The 13,950-nt window shown below is 38.9% G+C and overlaps 1 protein-coding gene across 9 annotated transcripts in view; it reads left to right on the top strand.

Annotated features, from left to right (window-relative positions):
- Window positions 1–13,950, top strand: part of DLGAP1 (DLG associated protein 1) — an 843,036-nt gene that overhangs the window by 216,693 nt on the left and 612,393 nt on the right. The window contains exon 1 of one of the 9 annotated variants that reach the window (XM_070220812.1): window positions 8,466–8,632. The exons of the other annotated variants lie outside the window; for them this stretch is intronic. The gene's annotated coding sequence lies outside the window, so the exon portion shown is untranslated. Of the gene's footprint in view, window positions 1–8,465; window positions 8,633–13,950 lie in introns of those variants that run through there. 9 annotated transcript variants of the gene reach the window in all.

The raw sequence follows: 13,950 nt of genomic DNA, 5'->3' as shown, positions 1-13,950 counted from the left end.
TAAAAACTATCAGCAAACTAGGAATGTAGAGAGCTTCTTCAACTTGATAAAGAACATGTACAAACATCCTACCCCTAACATTATACTTAATGGCGAGAAACTGGAAGCTTTCCCCATAACACTGGGAACAAGTCTAGGATGTCCCATCTCACAACTCCCATTCCACATTGTACTTGAAGTCCTAGCTATGCAATAAGACCCAAAAGGAAATAAAAGGTATACAAATTGAGAAAGAGGAAATAAAGCTGTCTGGTCACAGACGACATGATTGTCTATATAGAAAATCCACAAAAGAATTGACAAAATCACTACTGGAACTAGTAATTATAGCAATGTTACAGGATACAAAATTAATATATAAAAATCAATTGGTTTTTCATATGCCAGCAATTAAAAAATGGAATTTGAAACTAAAAACACAATAGTATTTACTTTAGCACCAAAAAAATTTAAAATACTTAGATGTAAATCTAAAGAAGTATGTACAGGATCTGTATGAGAAAAGCTACAAACTGATGAAAAGTCAAAGAAGGTATAAATATATGCATATTCCATGTCCGTGAATAGGAAAAGTCTGTATTGTTAAGATGTCTGTTTTTCCTAATTTGATCAATAGATTTAACACAATCCCAATAAAAATCTCAGCAAGTTTTTTTTTGTGGCTATCAATAGACTGATTCTAAACTTTATATGGAAAGGGAAAAGACCCAGAATAGCCAAGAACACTGAAGAAGAACAAAGTCAGAAGACTGATGACTTAAACTACTGGATTTCAAGACTTAACATAAAGCTACAGTGATTAAGACAGCGTGGTAGTAGTGAAAGAATAGAAAAGGTACATCAGTGGAATAAAATAGCCCAGAACCAGACGATGGATCACAGACCAAATGTAAATCACAGAACTATAAAACATCTAGAAGAAAACATAGGAGAAAAATCTAAGGGACCTTGGATTTGATGATGAATTCTTAGATACAATACCAAAAGCATCATTTATGAAAGAAAACATTAAGTTGGGCTTTATTAAAATTAAAAACTTCTGCTCTGTGGAAGACACTGTCAAGAGAATGAGAAGAAAGCCACAGACTGGAAGAAAATACTTGCAGAAGATATATCTGACAAAGGACTGTTATCCAGAATATACAAAGAACTCTTAAAACTCAACAGTAGAAAAACAGATAACCTGACTAAAAACTGAGCAAAAAATGTGAATAGATACTTCAAGAAAGAAGATATACAGATGGCAAAAGATTATATGAAAAGATGCTCCACGTCCTGTATTGTTAGGGAAATGCAAATCAAAACAAGGAGATACCAGTATGCACCGATTAGAATGGCCAAAATCCAGAACACTGACCACACCAAATGCTGGCAAGGACATGGAGCAGTAGGAACAATCATACATTGCTGGTAGGAATCCAAAATGGTATGGTCACTTTGGAAGACAATTGGGCAGTTTTTTACAAAACTGACTCTTACCATATGATCCAGCAGTCATACTCCTTGGTATTTACGCAAATGAGCGGAAGACTTATGTCCACACAAAAACCTGCACACAGATGTTTTTAACAGCTCTCTATATAACTGCAAAACTTGGAAGCAACCAAGATATCCTTCAGTGGGTGAATGGATAAATAAACTGTGGTACATCCAGATAATAGGATAATATTCGGCACTAAAAATAAATGAGCTATCAAGCCATGAAAACACGTGGAGAACAGTTAAATGCACGTTACCAAGTAAAAGAAATGAATCTGAAAAGTCTAGGTACTGTGTAATTCCAATAAAATGACATTCCACAGAAGGCAGAAAACAGTAAAAAGACCAATATTTGCCAGGGATTCCTGGGGAGGAAGACAGGGCTGAATATATGGAACACAGGGGATATTTAGGGGCAGTGAAACTATTTTATATAATGTCGTAATGGTGGATGCATGCCATTATACATTTGTCAAAACCCATAGAGCTGTCCAGCAGGGAGAGTAAACTGTAATGCAAACTGTGGACTTTAGTTAATAACAATGTGTCAGTATTGGTTCATCACTTGTAACAAATGGACCACACTATGCAAAGTGTTAATAGCTGGAGAAACTGTGGGCGGTGAGGAAGGTATTTGGGAACTCTATACTTTCTGCTCAAACTTTCTGTAAACCTAAAACTGCTCTAAAAATCAGGTCTACTAATTTAAAAAAATTCAATATTAACCCAACTCAATGGAGGAGTCAGATGGATGTTATCTACTCTTTTGTGCTTGTCTCAGTAACCAAATCCTACGACGCTAGATACAAGATAAATCTGCAGACTCATTCATTGTTATATTAAGCTACAATATATTTGTTAATGCTTAGCAAAATAAATGTGAATGTGTCTATATATGTGTTTGTGTATGGCATGCACACATTTTTTCCTAAGCATTTGAAATATTTAATAAATTTGACTATGAACATGGATAAAAGATAATAAGGAAGAAAATTAGAGAGTAACATTTAAAATCAGTTGGTAAGGGTCAGTGAATTTAAAAGACACAGCATGATTGTGTGTTCTAAAATTGCTTCATGTTTACTCCTTTTTGTCTCTACTTCTCTGTTTCAAAAATTGACCTTGTTCCAGTGGATTCCCGATGTCCATCTTCCTTCCAAAACCTATTCCTGCTCATAATTTTGGCAAAGGAAAAGGTGCGTCCACCTTCAGAGAAGCTGCACTGCCAGCGAGGTAATGTTTTACCTCTGCTATGGCAACGGCATTAGTGCTTTTGTTAAAAACACGCAAGCCATTACTTGAGTGTTCGGTATCTGCCAATGTCCTTGGCATGGAGAGGATGCTCCAAATTAATGCTGATCTTCCTCACTTTGAGGCAGTAAATGAGCCAGTCTGTTTTAATGAAAGGGGGGGAAATGTCTCTTTTACTTGCCACGTAGGACCAGAAATACTGACTGAAGTACGGAAATGGTTGCTGTTTTTCCAAGAGTATTTACTTTTAAGGTTCATTTTTTAAGTCAGTTCAATAAAAACATAGCACTGAGGCTGGCAGAAACCTGGATTATGTGAAGGTACTGTTCAGAGAATGAGACTATTTTCCCCCTTCATTGTCTGTTAATATGTTTGCTCTTTCTCTTGAAACTTCTGAAAATTGTGTCTGTCTTTAAGTATTGACATAGATCATTGGTAGCAACATAAATGATACATAAAATAGCATTTTTTCATACATAGCATTTATTTTATGATATTTTGCTGTGATATCTTTCAGTTGATGTACATCTAGATAACTTCATTGTTTTTCATGTTGATGTATTTTTAAAATAATCAAGGATACTACATGTACACAATAAAAATGATTTGTGCATATGGCAGAATTTCAAAGTATTTTAGAAGAGTTTATCGCATTCTTCTCTTTTAGGTGTATAGGATATTAATAGCAGAAAAGCATCTTGCATCTTACAAAAAGGGAAGCTGGTGCAAAAATACAATGAAATAAAGTGAAGAATAAAAGGTATACCTTTGATATTACAATAAAATAAATCTCAGCTTCCTTAATAAATAAGCTTCAATTTTTCATTCATCTCTTTCGTTAGCTATTTACAGGTCTAAAATGCCATCTTCATTTTATTGTGCATTTTCATATCAGAGGAAAGACACACTATATCAAAAATTGCATTATAATCCTAAAAATTAAGGTTAAAATTATGATGTTTGTTTGTATGTTTAGTTCTGTTGGGGTTATTACCCTAAATGAACCAGATAATTAATCATGTTCTCCAGAGTAGAAAATTGGCCTGATTAAAGTCAAAATGCAATTCACTGCTAAGGTTAATTAATTCCAGCCCCTTGGCTAAATTAATAACTAATCTAGCCATCTAGTGGTCAACATTTATGAGATTGTGGTTTACAATTATGTTAAAGTAGGTGGACTATTTTAATATTGACTTCTATGTCTAAGAGATAGAAAGGTATATAGGGCTTTTCTGTGTTCATTGCAAGCTGTAAATCAAAGATAAGATTATCCCAGTTTCTTTGGGATTAGAAATGTATGTGTGCACCCTCTCCCCAACCCCACCCCTAAAGTAGTGAGTTCCTGTGGACAGGGACCTTGTGTGATTTACCACTGTACCCTCTGCATGCCTAGCACAGTGTCTGGACAAGATAGACTTTAGTAAATCTTGTTAAGCGATTAGGAAAAATGGACCACTGTGTGAGTGAAATCAGAGTTATGCGTGGCATTTTATAGTAAATACTTTCCCAGAGGAAAAAATAAAGTTCAGGAGAACCTGCCTTCTTAACCGGTGTCTGTATGCCCTGATTTGTGGGTAATCCAGTGCTCTGGTTCTCATCTTCATCTGCATCCTCATCTCCTCATCGGTTTCCTCATTTTCTTTAGTCTCTGGTATTTATCTTTGTTGGCTCTTTAAACATTTCTGTCTTTAAACAAACAAAAATCAAAGCACCTTTTTGACCCCTTATCCATCTTCATACTCTTTCATAGTGTTTACGGTTGGGCTTCTTGGAGGCATTGTCTTCACTTAATGTCTCTTACTTCTCATCTTCGGTGGCAACTATTCCTCGCTCCAGGGCTCTCTGGCCTCCACTGGAATTTCTTTGGCCAAGGTCCCAGAAGACTCTCTGATACCAAATCAAGAAGTCTTCCTAACCAGACTCTGAATTGACTGATGGCCCTAAGCCATGTCCTCTTTCTTTACCTTTAGTTTCCAGGACATTGACATCACTCATTTTTGATTTTGCTCCTGCTGGTCTGGCTGATTTCCAATCTTCTTATCAGGATTGCCACTGCCTACCTCTTGTGAGACCAAGGCTTATTCTTACCTTTGTCCTGGTACTCTCACAGAACCTTCCCTGGGACTGGGGTGGTCCCCATGGTTTTCTGTAGCTGTTAGACACTGTTGATGCCTATATCTATACAGCTCCCACTTAAAAATCTCCCCTGAGCTTCAAGGGGAGCCATTCCCATTGGGATTTTCCTTTGACATTTCCAGTATAAAATACCCAAATTGTATCGCATTAGTTCTCTGAGATTAAACCTACTATTCTTCCTGTGTTTCACATCTCTATAAGTGGTGCCATCATCTTTCCAGAGGCCCACATTTAAGTTTGGGAATAACCTCTCCCTCATTAACCTTCGAACTAGTGGATTTTATGCTCTTAATGTCTCTCCAATGTATCTGTTTGTCTCCATTCTTCCCACTGACTCTGCGTAAATTCAGGGGCCTGCCAGGCATCATTTCTCGCCTGAATTACTGCAGTGGCCTTCCAGCTGGTCCCCTCTAATCATCTCCCATACCAATCTAAATGCAAAGCTGATCGTATCACTTCCTTCCTCGATGCCCTTCAGTAGTTCTCCGTTGCCCTCAGTGTAAAGATGAAATCCCTCAGGATCGACGTCCATGTTTTGGCCCCTACTTACTCTAGAATCTGCTTCAAGGAAGGGCAGAGATTGTGTCTCATTAATTTTTACACCCTCAAAAATCTAGTGTAGTGGTTTGTGCTTAACTGGAGCCCCAAACACGTTTGCTCAATATATAAGCAGATAGTGTTGTTCTTATTATGCTTTAATATATGGGAGAGAAAGTACTTATGAAATACATATATTATAATTTATTTGCCACTTTATCATCCATAGATTTCTTGTAACCTGGCTTTCCTCACTTGTGGTAAATATGATGTGTTCATGTTAATAGTGCTGAGTTATTGGGGGAAAAATTCCTGAAAAACTTTTTGAATGGTTAGAAATTGATTAAGTTATATTAAGTATGGTTTCAGCAATAGGGTATTTTTTATACTCGTTAAAAATTAATGATCCATATATGATATATTGCCTCCCTATTAACCAGAATATTTGTATCATCAATGATATTATTAAAAGCTGATGATGCACCCATTAGGCTATTTAATTTTCTTAAAGGTCTTATGCTGTGGTATAATTATTATTCCTACTTTAAAGAACTAAATCACCCTATTCCCTTCTCTTACATTTCCAGATTAATAGCAGAGTCAGTCAATTTAGGAATGATTGACACAGAAGTTGTGTTTTAAGGACTAAATGGCTCTGGCAGCATCCTATGATTCAGCAGGACTGTCTCAAAGTCATCATGTTTGATGACCTTTGGAGTTCATTGACCCTTGCCCTTCCTGTCGGTACCATCCGTTAGGCATGAGCTGCCTGCCTTCCTGTCACAGAGCTAAGTGATATACAACTGGACCTGTGTAGATTCTAAACCTGCAGGGAAAATGTATTCCTATTAGGAGGATCTACTTTTCAAAAAGAAACACAGGAAAGAAGTAGTATATACAAAGTATGATAAATTAATACATTTTCAAAAATGCTTACAAAACTCATATGTGTTTATATTTTTAAAGAGACTTTCTTAGAACTACTGAAAACATGATGCATTCTCTCCTGCTTAACTGAGTGAATGAGCTGTGAAAGAATGATCAAAAAAGAAGGGATAGGAAGCGAAGCTAAAATATAATTCAGAAAAGCCTCACTAGTACAATGACTTATGTTGCCGTTGCAAAAATAGCATCCAATTACTCACCTGTAGTGATTCAGTCATTTTACATAGTGATGTAGTGCTTGATCCTTGTCTTGAGAGATTACAGGAAGATCTTGACCACTGTTTCTCTGTGGAAGCATATTGAGTGATTACCGATATTGCTGGGTAAAATGAAGGGCGCAGTGATTCACCACCAAACCTTTCCATCAGGATCTGTGGCAACCTATGTGGATTCTGTTGGGGACTCTCTAAGATACTCCACTGAGGAGACAGTTAAAAGGCCAGAGATCTTACTGGGCTATAATGAGACATCAGCTTCCATATCATGTTCTGCCATTTGCAGTGAATAGGTGTAATGCCTCCCAGATTTAAACTAAAGACCCCTCCAAAAAGGATGATTAAGCAGTATCTTTGATAACTGTAACATTTAATAATGAAAAGAGTGAATGCATGCCTAGCCCACGGTAATGTTGGTCTATCTTTTTTCTTCTGTACATAGGAGTTATGAAGAACAGACGTTTATCATTCTCTACAAGCTGCTTGTGATTAATGCCACTAATAACTCACCCCTCAGTGTAAAACACCCTGCCTTCTGCAGATCCATTGTCATCACAGTCTAGAAAATCTGTGAGATTTATTGTGGTCTTAATTCACTAAACAGAGTGGCTGTGTTGTACAGTGTGGTCCTGTCTCATTCTTATGTCTCAGAGCTCAGGTGGAGAGAGCTAGTCTCTACCTTTAACTTTAAAAATGTGTTGTAAATCGACTAAGATACATTATCCCTTTTGAATTTTATTCTTCCAACTTCTGGCCAATTCTTGTGCTTCTGTGCTGTGAGTCCTGGCCTCAAGGTCAAGAGACTCACTTGTAGTGCCAGCTCTGCCATTTATGGCCCTCGCAGTGCCAACACGTCCCTGCTGGGCTCAGTTCCTTATGTGTAAATGAAAGAGTTGAACTGGATCAGAGGTTGTCTTTGCACATCAGGATTGTCCAAAAGCTTTTAATAGCTCCTTAGGCCTGACCCAGACCTAGTAAATTAGAATCCTCTGGGGCTGGAATCAGGAATCTTTGAAATTTTTTCAGGTGTTCTATGCAGCTGTTTTCTATCTGGGAGCCACTGAAGTAGATAAAGTTCATGTCCACTCCAGCTCTTCAATTTCAAGTCTGTTCTCTGTGAGGCTAGCACCCCCCCTTTCATCTGCAAAGTTTTCCGCTCCCCTGCCCCATTTTCTTTAGTGATGTCATGTACATAGTAAATATTGAATTGGTCAAGGTGCTAAAAATCATATTTATAAGTCTTTTCCACTTGAATCATCTTTATTTTTTCTAGCCCAGCATATTTGGGGCTTTAATGATAACTCTTAAGTCCAATTTTCCAATCAGTAGTGTCCCACCTCAGCAAAAAGATACCCAAGTCACTCCACGGGCTGCTGCATCTGCAGCCTCATCTGCCATTACTCTCTGCTTTGAACTTGATGCTTCTAATTATGATCTTAGAGTCATTCTTCCATTCGTTTACTCATTTCTTCGTCTGTAAATACTTTCCTAACACCTCTTAACTACCATACACTTGATAGGGAAGTGAATGCAATGGTAAACCTAAAAGAAATGGTGCCAGCCCTCAGGGAACTAACAGGCCTGTGAAGGATACAAACAGATAATGAATTGACTTTAAAAATGTGTGATGAGTGATAGAGGTCAGAGAGCATGCCATGGAAACACTGGAAGGAGTAATTAACCCAGTCTAAATTAATTAATGCCCTTGAAAGGAGGGCATTTCAAGTCCAATGAAAAACCACCCGTGAATACTCAGGGAGAGAAGTTTGGACAGAGTAGAGCAGCAGTCGGATTGCAATAAATTAAGGAGTTAGGCGGGAAGCCAGGAAGTGTAGATACTGAATATTTTGTGTCCTTTCTTTTAGACATCATCTCTCTCTGTTCTGTCCCTCGAGCATTGATAAGTCCTCTCGTAGTGCTCTGTGCATCAGCCTCAGTGATGCACTGGCTACATTAGGCTGGCCGGCTGCAATGTAGCTGTCTTCCTCCACTGCTAAACTGTGAGCTCTTTGAAGGCAAAGACCATCTTATTCCCTGTATCTTCAACCTCTAACAGTGCGGTACATATGGTAAGCATGCAAAATTGCCTTTCAAACTGAGCTGAACTAACATCTGCCTCTATTTATATCTTGGCACCCCCTTCCACCACTAACTTAATGCAAACTACCTTTGAGATAATAGAAAATATATATTGATCTCTGCACCTAGTTCCTGGCACAGAGCTCCTGAAACCCTTGCAATTTCCTAAGTGATAAGAGCACTAGGAGCATCCTTTGTTCTAATATTTGGTCTTCGACCCTGGGTTCTGACACAGGGCTCCTGAAACCCTTGTAATTTCTTGGGTGATAGGAGTGTCTTTTGTTCTGAGTCAACTCTGGGTGGGCTCCTGGGTGACTAGTCACCGGAAATACCAAGCCATGATTAGAAGCTTGGAATTTTCAGCCCCATTCCCCACTCTCTTGAGAAAGGAGAAGGACTGAAAATGGAGTAATGATCCATCATGTCTCCATAAAAATTCCAAAGGTAGGTGGTTTGGAGAGCTCCAGGTTGGTGAACAGTTAGAGGTGTGGGGAGAGTGGCACACCTGGAGAGAGCAAGGAAGCTCTGTGGCGCTTCCCTCATACCTTGCTCTACACGTCTCTTCCATCTGGATGTTCATCTGTATTTTTCCCTTTAATAAACTGGTAAACATAAGTAAGTGTTTCCCTGAGTTCTATGAACCATTCTAGCAAAGTAATGAACCTGAGGAGCGAGTCATGGGAACCTCTGATTTATAGTCAAAGGGTCAGAAGCACAAGTGGCAACCTGAACTGGCATCTGAAGTCCCAGGATGGGGGTGGGGTTGAGGGGTGGCAGTCTTATGGGACTGCGCCCTTCACCTATGGGACTGAGCCCTTCACCTATGGTATCTGACACCACCTCCAAGGTAGATAGTACTAGAGTTGAGTTCAATTGTAGGACACCCAGTGGTGTCTGCAGCATTGCTTGGTGCTGTGGGGGGAACCCCCTTCCCACATTGGATTTGTGTTCAGAACTTTTACCCTGCTATCTCACCCTTGTTACTGTGACTTCTTGATTGGTTATCTGGACCCTGAACCTGTCTTCATACACTCCATTCTTCGATTTGTCCCCCAAACAAGTGCTCTAAAAAACCTGAGATGAATATATTATTGCTTGTGGAAACCCTTCAGAGGTTGGAGGACAGACAATTCCCATGTGACTTCTCTCCCTTCAGGATTTCCTTTCTGTACCTGTCTTCTACATACTTTTTATATTGATTATCATGTTTTCCACAGCAAGTAAAAGAACACCTTCCTTCACACTGCCTTAACCAGTGAGAAAATTATCTCACAAGAAAAAGTACAGAGGAAGAATGGTCTCTGGGGACGGCACATCAGGGCCCCATCTTCACTTCTTTGTAATGACCTTGGCTTAGCCCTTCTCCATGTAATGATTCGTCTTCACTCTGGCAGCAAAACTGCTACAGCAGTAGCTCCAAGTATCAAATTCCAACTTGATAATGTCAGAAAAAAAAGAGGGTCTTCAGTTCTTCTTGTGGCTTTCTTAACAACACAGTGATTTTTTTTCTTAGGAGCACCTAGCAACTTACTCTGGTGCTCATCGTCTAGCAATGAGAAAAGTGGAAGAGTTACAGTGATTGGCATGACTTAACCAGGATGTCCCTGCTGGTCTGGGGCTGGAGTCATCTTGTCCTGAGCCATTAGGGTGAGGGGCAGATATCTGAATGGGATTACAGTTCTCTTGGCAACCAGACAGAAGCATTTGTTGCTGGGTAGACAGCCAATGGTGAGAATTGCCCTGAATGCTCTCCTGATCCTCTCCACACCACTCCCTCTCCTAGGAATAAACCGCTCTCAAAAACCCAAATATCCTAGTTCTGGAAGATTCCTCCCAACTTCCTGCCCACCTTGGCTAACTCCAGGCTCCTTGTACTGTAGGCATCTACTTGGAAGTCACGTCTTACAGAAACTTTCCTTGGACCTGTAAATGATACCATAGCAACCTCAGTTTATCCTATCGTAGCAGGTCTCAAAATACATGGCAGTTTCCTGTTTTCCTGTCTCTTCTGCTATGCTTTATTTTCCAAGAGGACAGAGACTATGTCTTTCTGATAGATCACTATGTTCAGTCCACCCAATATAGACCCCAGCGCCAATATGTACCCAATAAAAATTTATTTGTTAAATTATTAAATGTGAATTAACCTTTCTAAATTATAGTTAAATTTCAAACAAACACATACTAAGTAACATAGTATTCTGCTTTATAATGTATTTTTATATACCTTCTTGTTCCAAAAAAGGATTTAAGTTTGATATAATGTGACCATCATAAGTATATTTAAATATGAGGCCTGGAATCTTTTTTAATTTTATTAAACTAAAACAAAGGAGTACACACCTCAAATGTTTGATGGCTATCAAGTTGAAGATTTATTAAAAAGAAGAATATTTTGAAACATTAATCGAGGGCGATGTGCTTATCAAATATTCAGGATTAAAATGGAAGTTTCGGACTTACATACAATTGGCTGCCATTATTTAAATGAAAATGGTGTTTCCCTTTGTGACCCTCCTGTCCTCTGGCAAGAATAACTTTAGTTTGCCTGTTTTGGCCTCATTTTATAGCTCCAGTTCTTTCTTTCTGGCAGCTCCCAGCCTGCCCTGTGGTGCTTCACCACTGTCGTAACCCTAATCCTCACCCCTTGGACACCACAGCCAAAGGAGCCTCAGGTCTCCTGCCTTCTTTTGCTGGTGGATGTGGGTGCAGGCTTGTACTCAGCTGAGCCTCACCCTCAGCGCCAGTCCATCAGCTCCTACACTTCTGTGTCTTCCCTTTGATTCAGGTGGCAGCTTCCCCAACCCCCTTTTTTCTTCATCTGAGAAGAGTTACTGTTGTTTACTTCTCATCCCACTTCTTGGCAACTTAATTGCTACTGACAGTTGCTGTGGTCATGTGGGAGTTTTCTCTCCTCATTTCTGCAGGGTAACTGGTTCTCTGCCTATTGTAGCTGCCATTTTGGCTTCCATCTGAGCACACGTCTGGCTACTTGGCTTGTTTTCACTGCTCTCATTCTTGTTCTCTCTCTCTCCCACTCCCTTTCTCTTTCTCTCTCTCTTTCCTCCATTGGTCCTAGGGAGAGAGGAGGGCATCTTGATTATTTTGGGTCTAAAGTTTCTGGAAATCAAAGTTTCTTCCCTCATGATCCCATTCCTCCTAAAGTCCAATAACTCATTATTTAACTGGCATAATAAAAATAGACCCAAATGAGCTCCCAACTCCACCTGTGGCTAAGACTCCAGTGTTAAATTAGTTAAGCAGAGGAAACACTGGGTTTTGCGTTGGTTCAAAAGGCATTTTAATGCATGTAAAAGGAAAACAAGCAGTGATTCCATATGCTATTTTCTATTATTTCATGCAAATTTATGGTATTTGAAGTATATTCTATCTCAAATTTGCTTTTATGAGTTGGCTTTGAAACCTAATTACAATTTGTAATATTTTTTCTATGGAAATTACGTTTTATGTTCCAAACACGCAATTTACAAGTGAACTTCCAATAACAGCCTGCAGCTAAGGTTGAGGCAGCCTGTACGGGGAATCATAATGGCAGAAGGTTTACGTCTTATTTCCTCTTTGATTGTTGTATCAAGAATATATAGAGCAATTTTCATTTTTAAATTTGTGTAAAACTTTTCTCTATGTAGCTGAACTTTCACTGAAAACTTTAAAAAATATTTTGCAGATAAGATCCTCAGAGTCAGTTAAAAGTCTCAATATTTCAACTGAAATGGATACCTGGTATCATCATTTAGAAAATGTAGAATTTATATAATGTTATAAACCAATGTCACCTCAATAAAAAAATTAATTAAAAAGAAAGAAAAAATAGCATGTTCATTCCTTCAAAGAATGTTTGTGAATTCTGATAAATAACTCACAATTTGAGGTATCCATTCTGCTCCACATATACCAATGATTTAAAAAAAGAGAGATAAAATTTAAAAAACTAGGATTCAAACAAGGTAAATATATCCCTCGGCAGAAGCAGAAGCACAAATCTGGGGTTTGAGTCTGAAAAATAATCAGTGGTGGACAGCAGTTTGTTCTTTTGGAGTTACAAGGACTAAAGTGCTCCATGTGGAAGAGGGGGTAGACCCAGTCTTCATTTGGCCTCTCCCAAGGTTGGAGAAGCTGCTCCCAAGCACTTCCAGAAGCTGTGACTTATATGGAGCCACAGGAATAGGGAGCCAAGCTGTAGGTGGGCTTGATCACTACCCAAATGGATAATTCCTTTGAAGGCTTTAGGATTCAGGTTAGATGTGTTCTCCTTCAGGGTCTGCATTCTTGCCTCCTTTTCTTCTATGATGACTGGAAGGGTGGTCCTTCCTCCATTCCAGTGCTAATCCACCACGTGTACTTTGTCCCATCTACTCCAGCCTTTTATGAGACCTCATCAAGGAACCTTTCTCTTCTGTATCTTCAACTTCTTGGTCTTTTCTGGTTTTTTTGCATGAATTTTTAAACATATTCAATTGACTCCATCCTAAAAAAATTCTTTCTCACCTCCATGTCTCACTCTACCATCAATTGAATGTACTGCATGCCTTCTGTGACTCTTTTTGTAAACCAGTGTGTAAAAATAGGAATGCCTTCCCATGAAATAAGCAGGAAAGTGATGGACATGAATGAAAGTAGCAGTAACCTTGGAGTTGGAGTGTACCTCTGTTTTCTTTGCAAGATAGGATGCTTACTCAGTAGCTAAGAATAAAGAGGAGGGGAAAGAGAACTGTGGGAGGAGGACATGGCATGAAAAATTAAGAAGTATTATACTGAAGCCTTTAACTATGGTGCAAAAAGATTCCATTATTTGGTAGTAGGTAGATCCTTGAGAGCTGACGTGGACCCTCTCCAGGCTCATGGAATATGAAAGGCTGGAAGTCACATTTCTTTCCTCTGACCTGAGGAGTCCCTCAGGTGTATGGACATCACTGACCCTCAGACCTTGGAACTAGGGCAACATCGGGGAGCAGCAGCCACTTCCTAGTATCCTCAGCTGGCATACATCCTCCTTTGCACTGCTTATTTTCAGGTTTGGTAGTGAAATGAATTGAAAAAAGCCTTAAACCTAGTCTAAATCATCATTTTTGCCAGTTTGTCTCAATTCTCTTTTCTTGTTTAACCTACTTTAAAAACTTTAGGAGTCATATGAAAGCTTAGAATGTTTGTTTTAGGCAACTGTGAAAGTACCTCCATTATAAAGGAAAAATGAAGAGAAATTACTTTTGAGACCTATTAATTCAAACCTCCTAAGTCCCAGGCATCTACATAACTCTACAAGCCAAAAAATAAACTAATCGCAAGT

The sequence above is a fragment of the Equus caballus genome, chromosome 8, assembly GCF_041296265.1.
Source record: "Equus caballus isolate H_3958 breed thoroughbred chromosome 8, TB-T2T, whole genome shotgun sequence".
NCBI lineage: Eukaryota > Metazoa > Chordata > Mammalia > Perissodactyla > Equidae > Equus > Equus caballus.
Note: the sequence above shows the minus strand (reverse complement) of the source record. Positions and strands in the feature narration are given on the sequence as shown.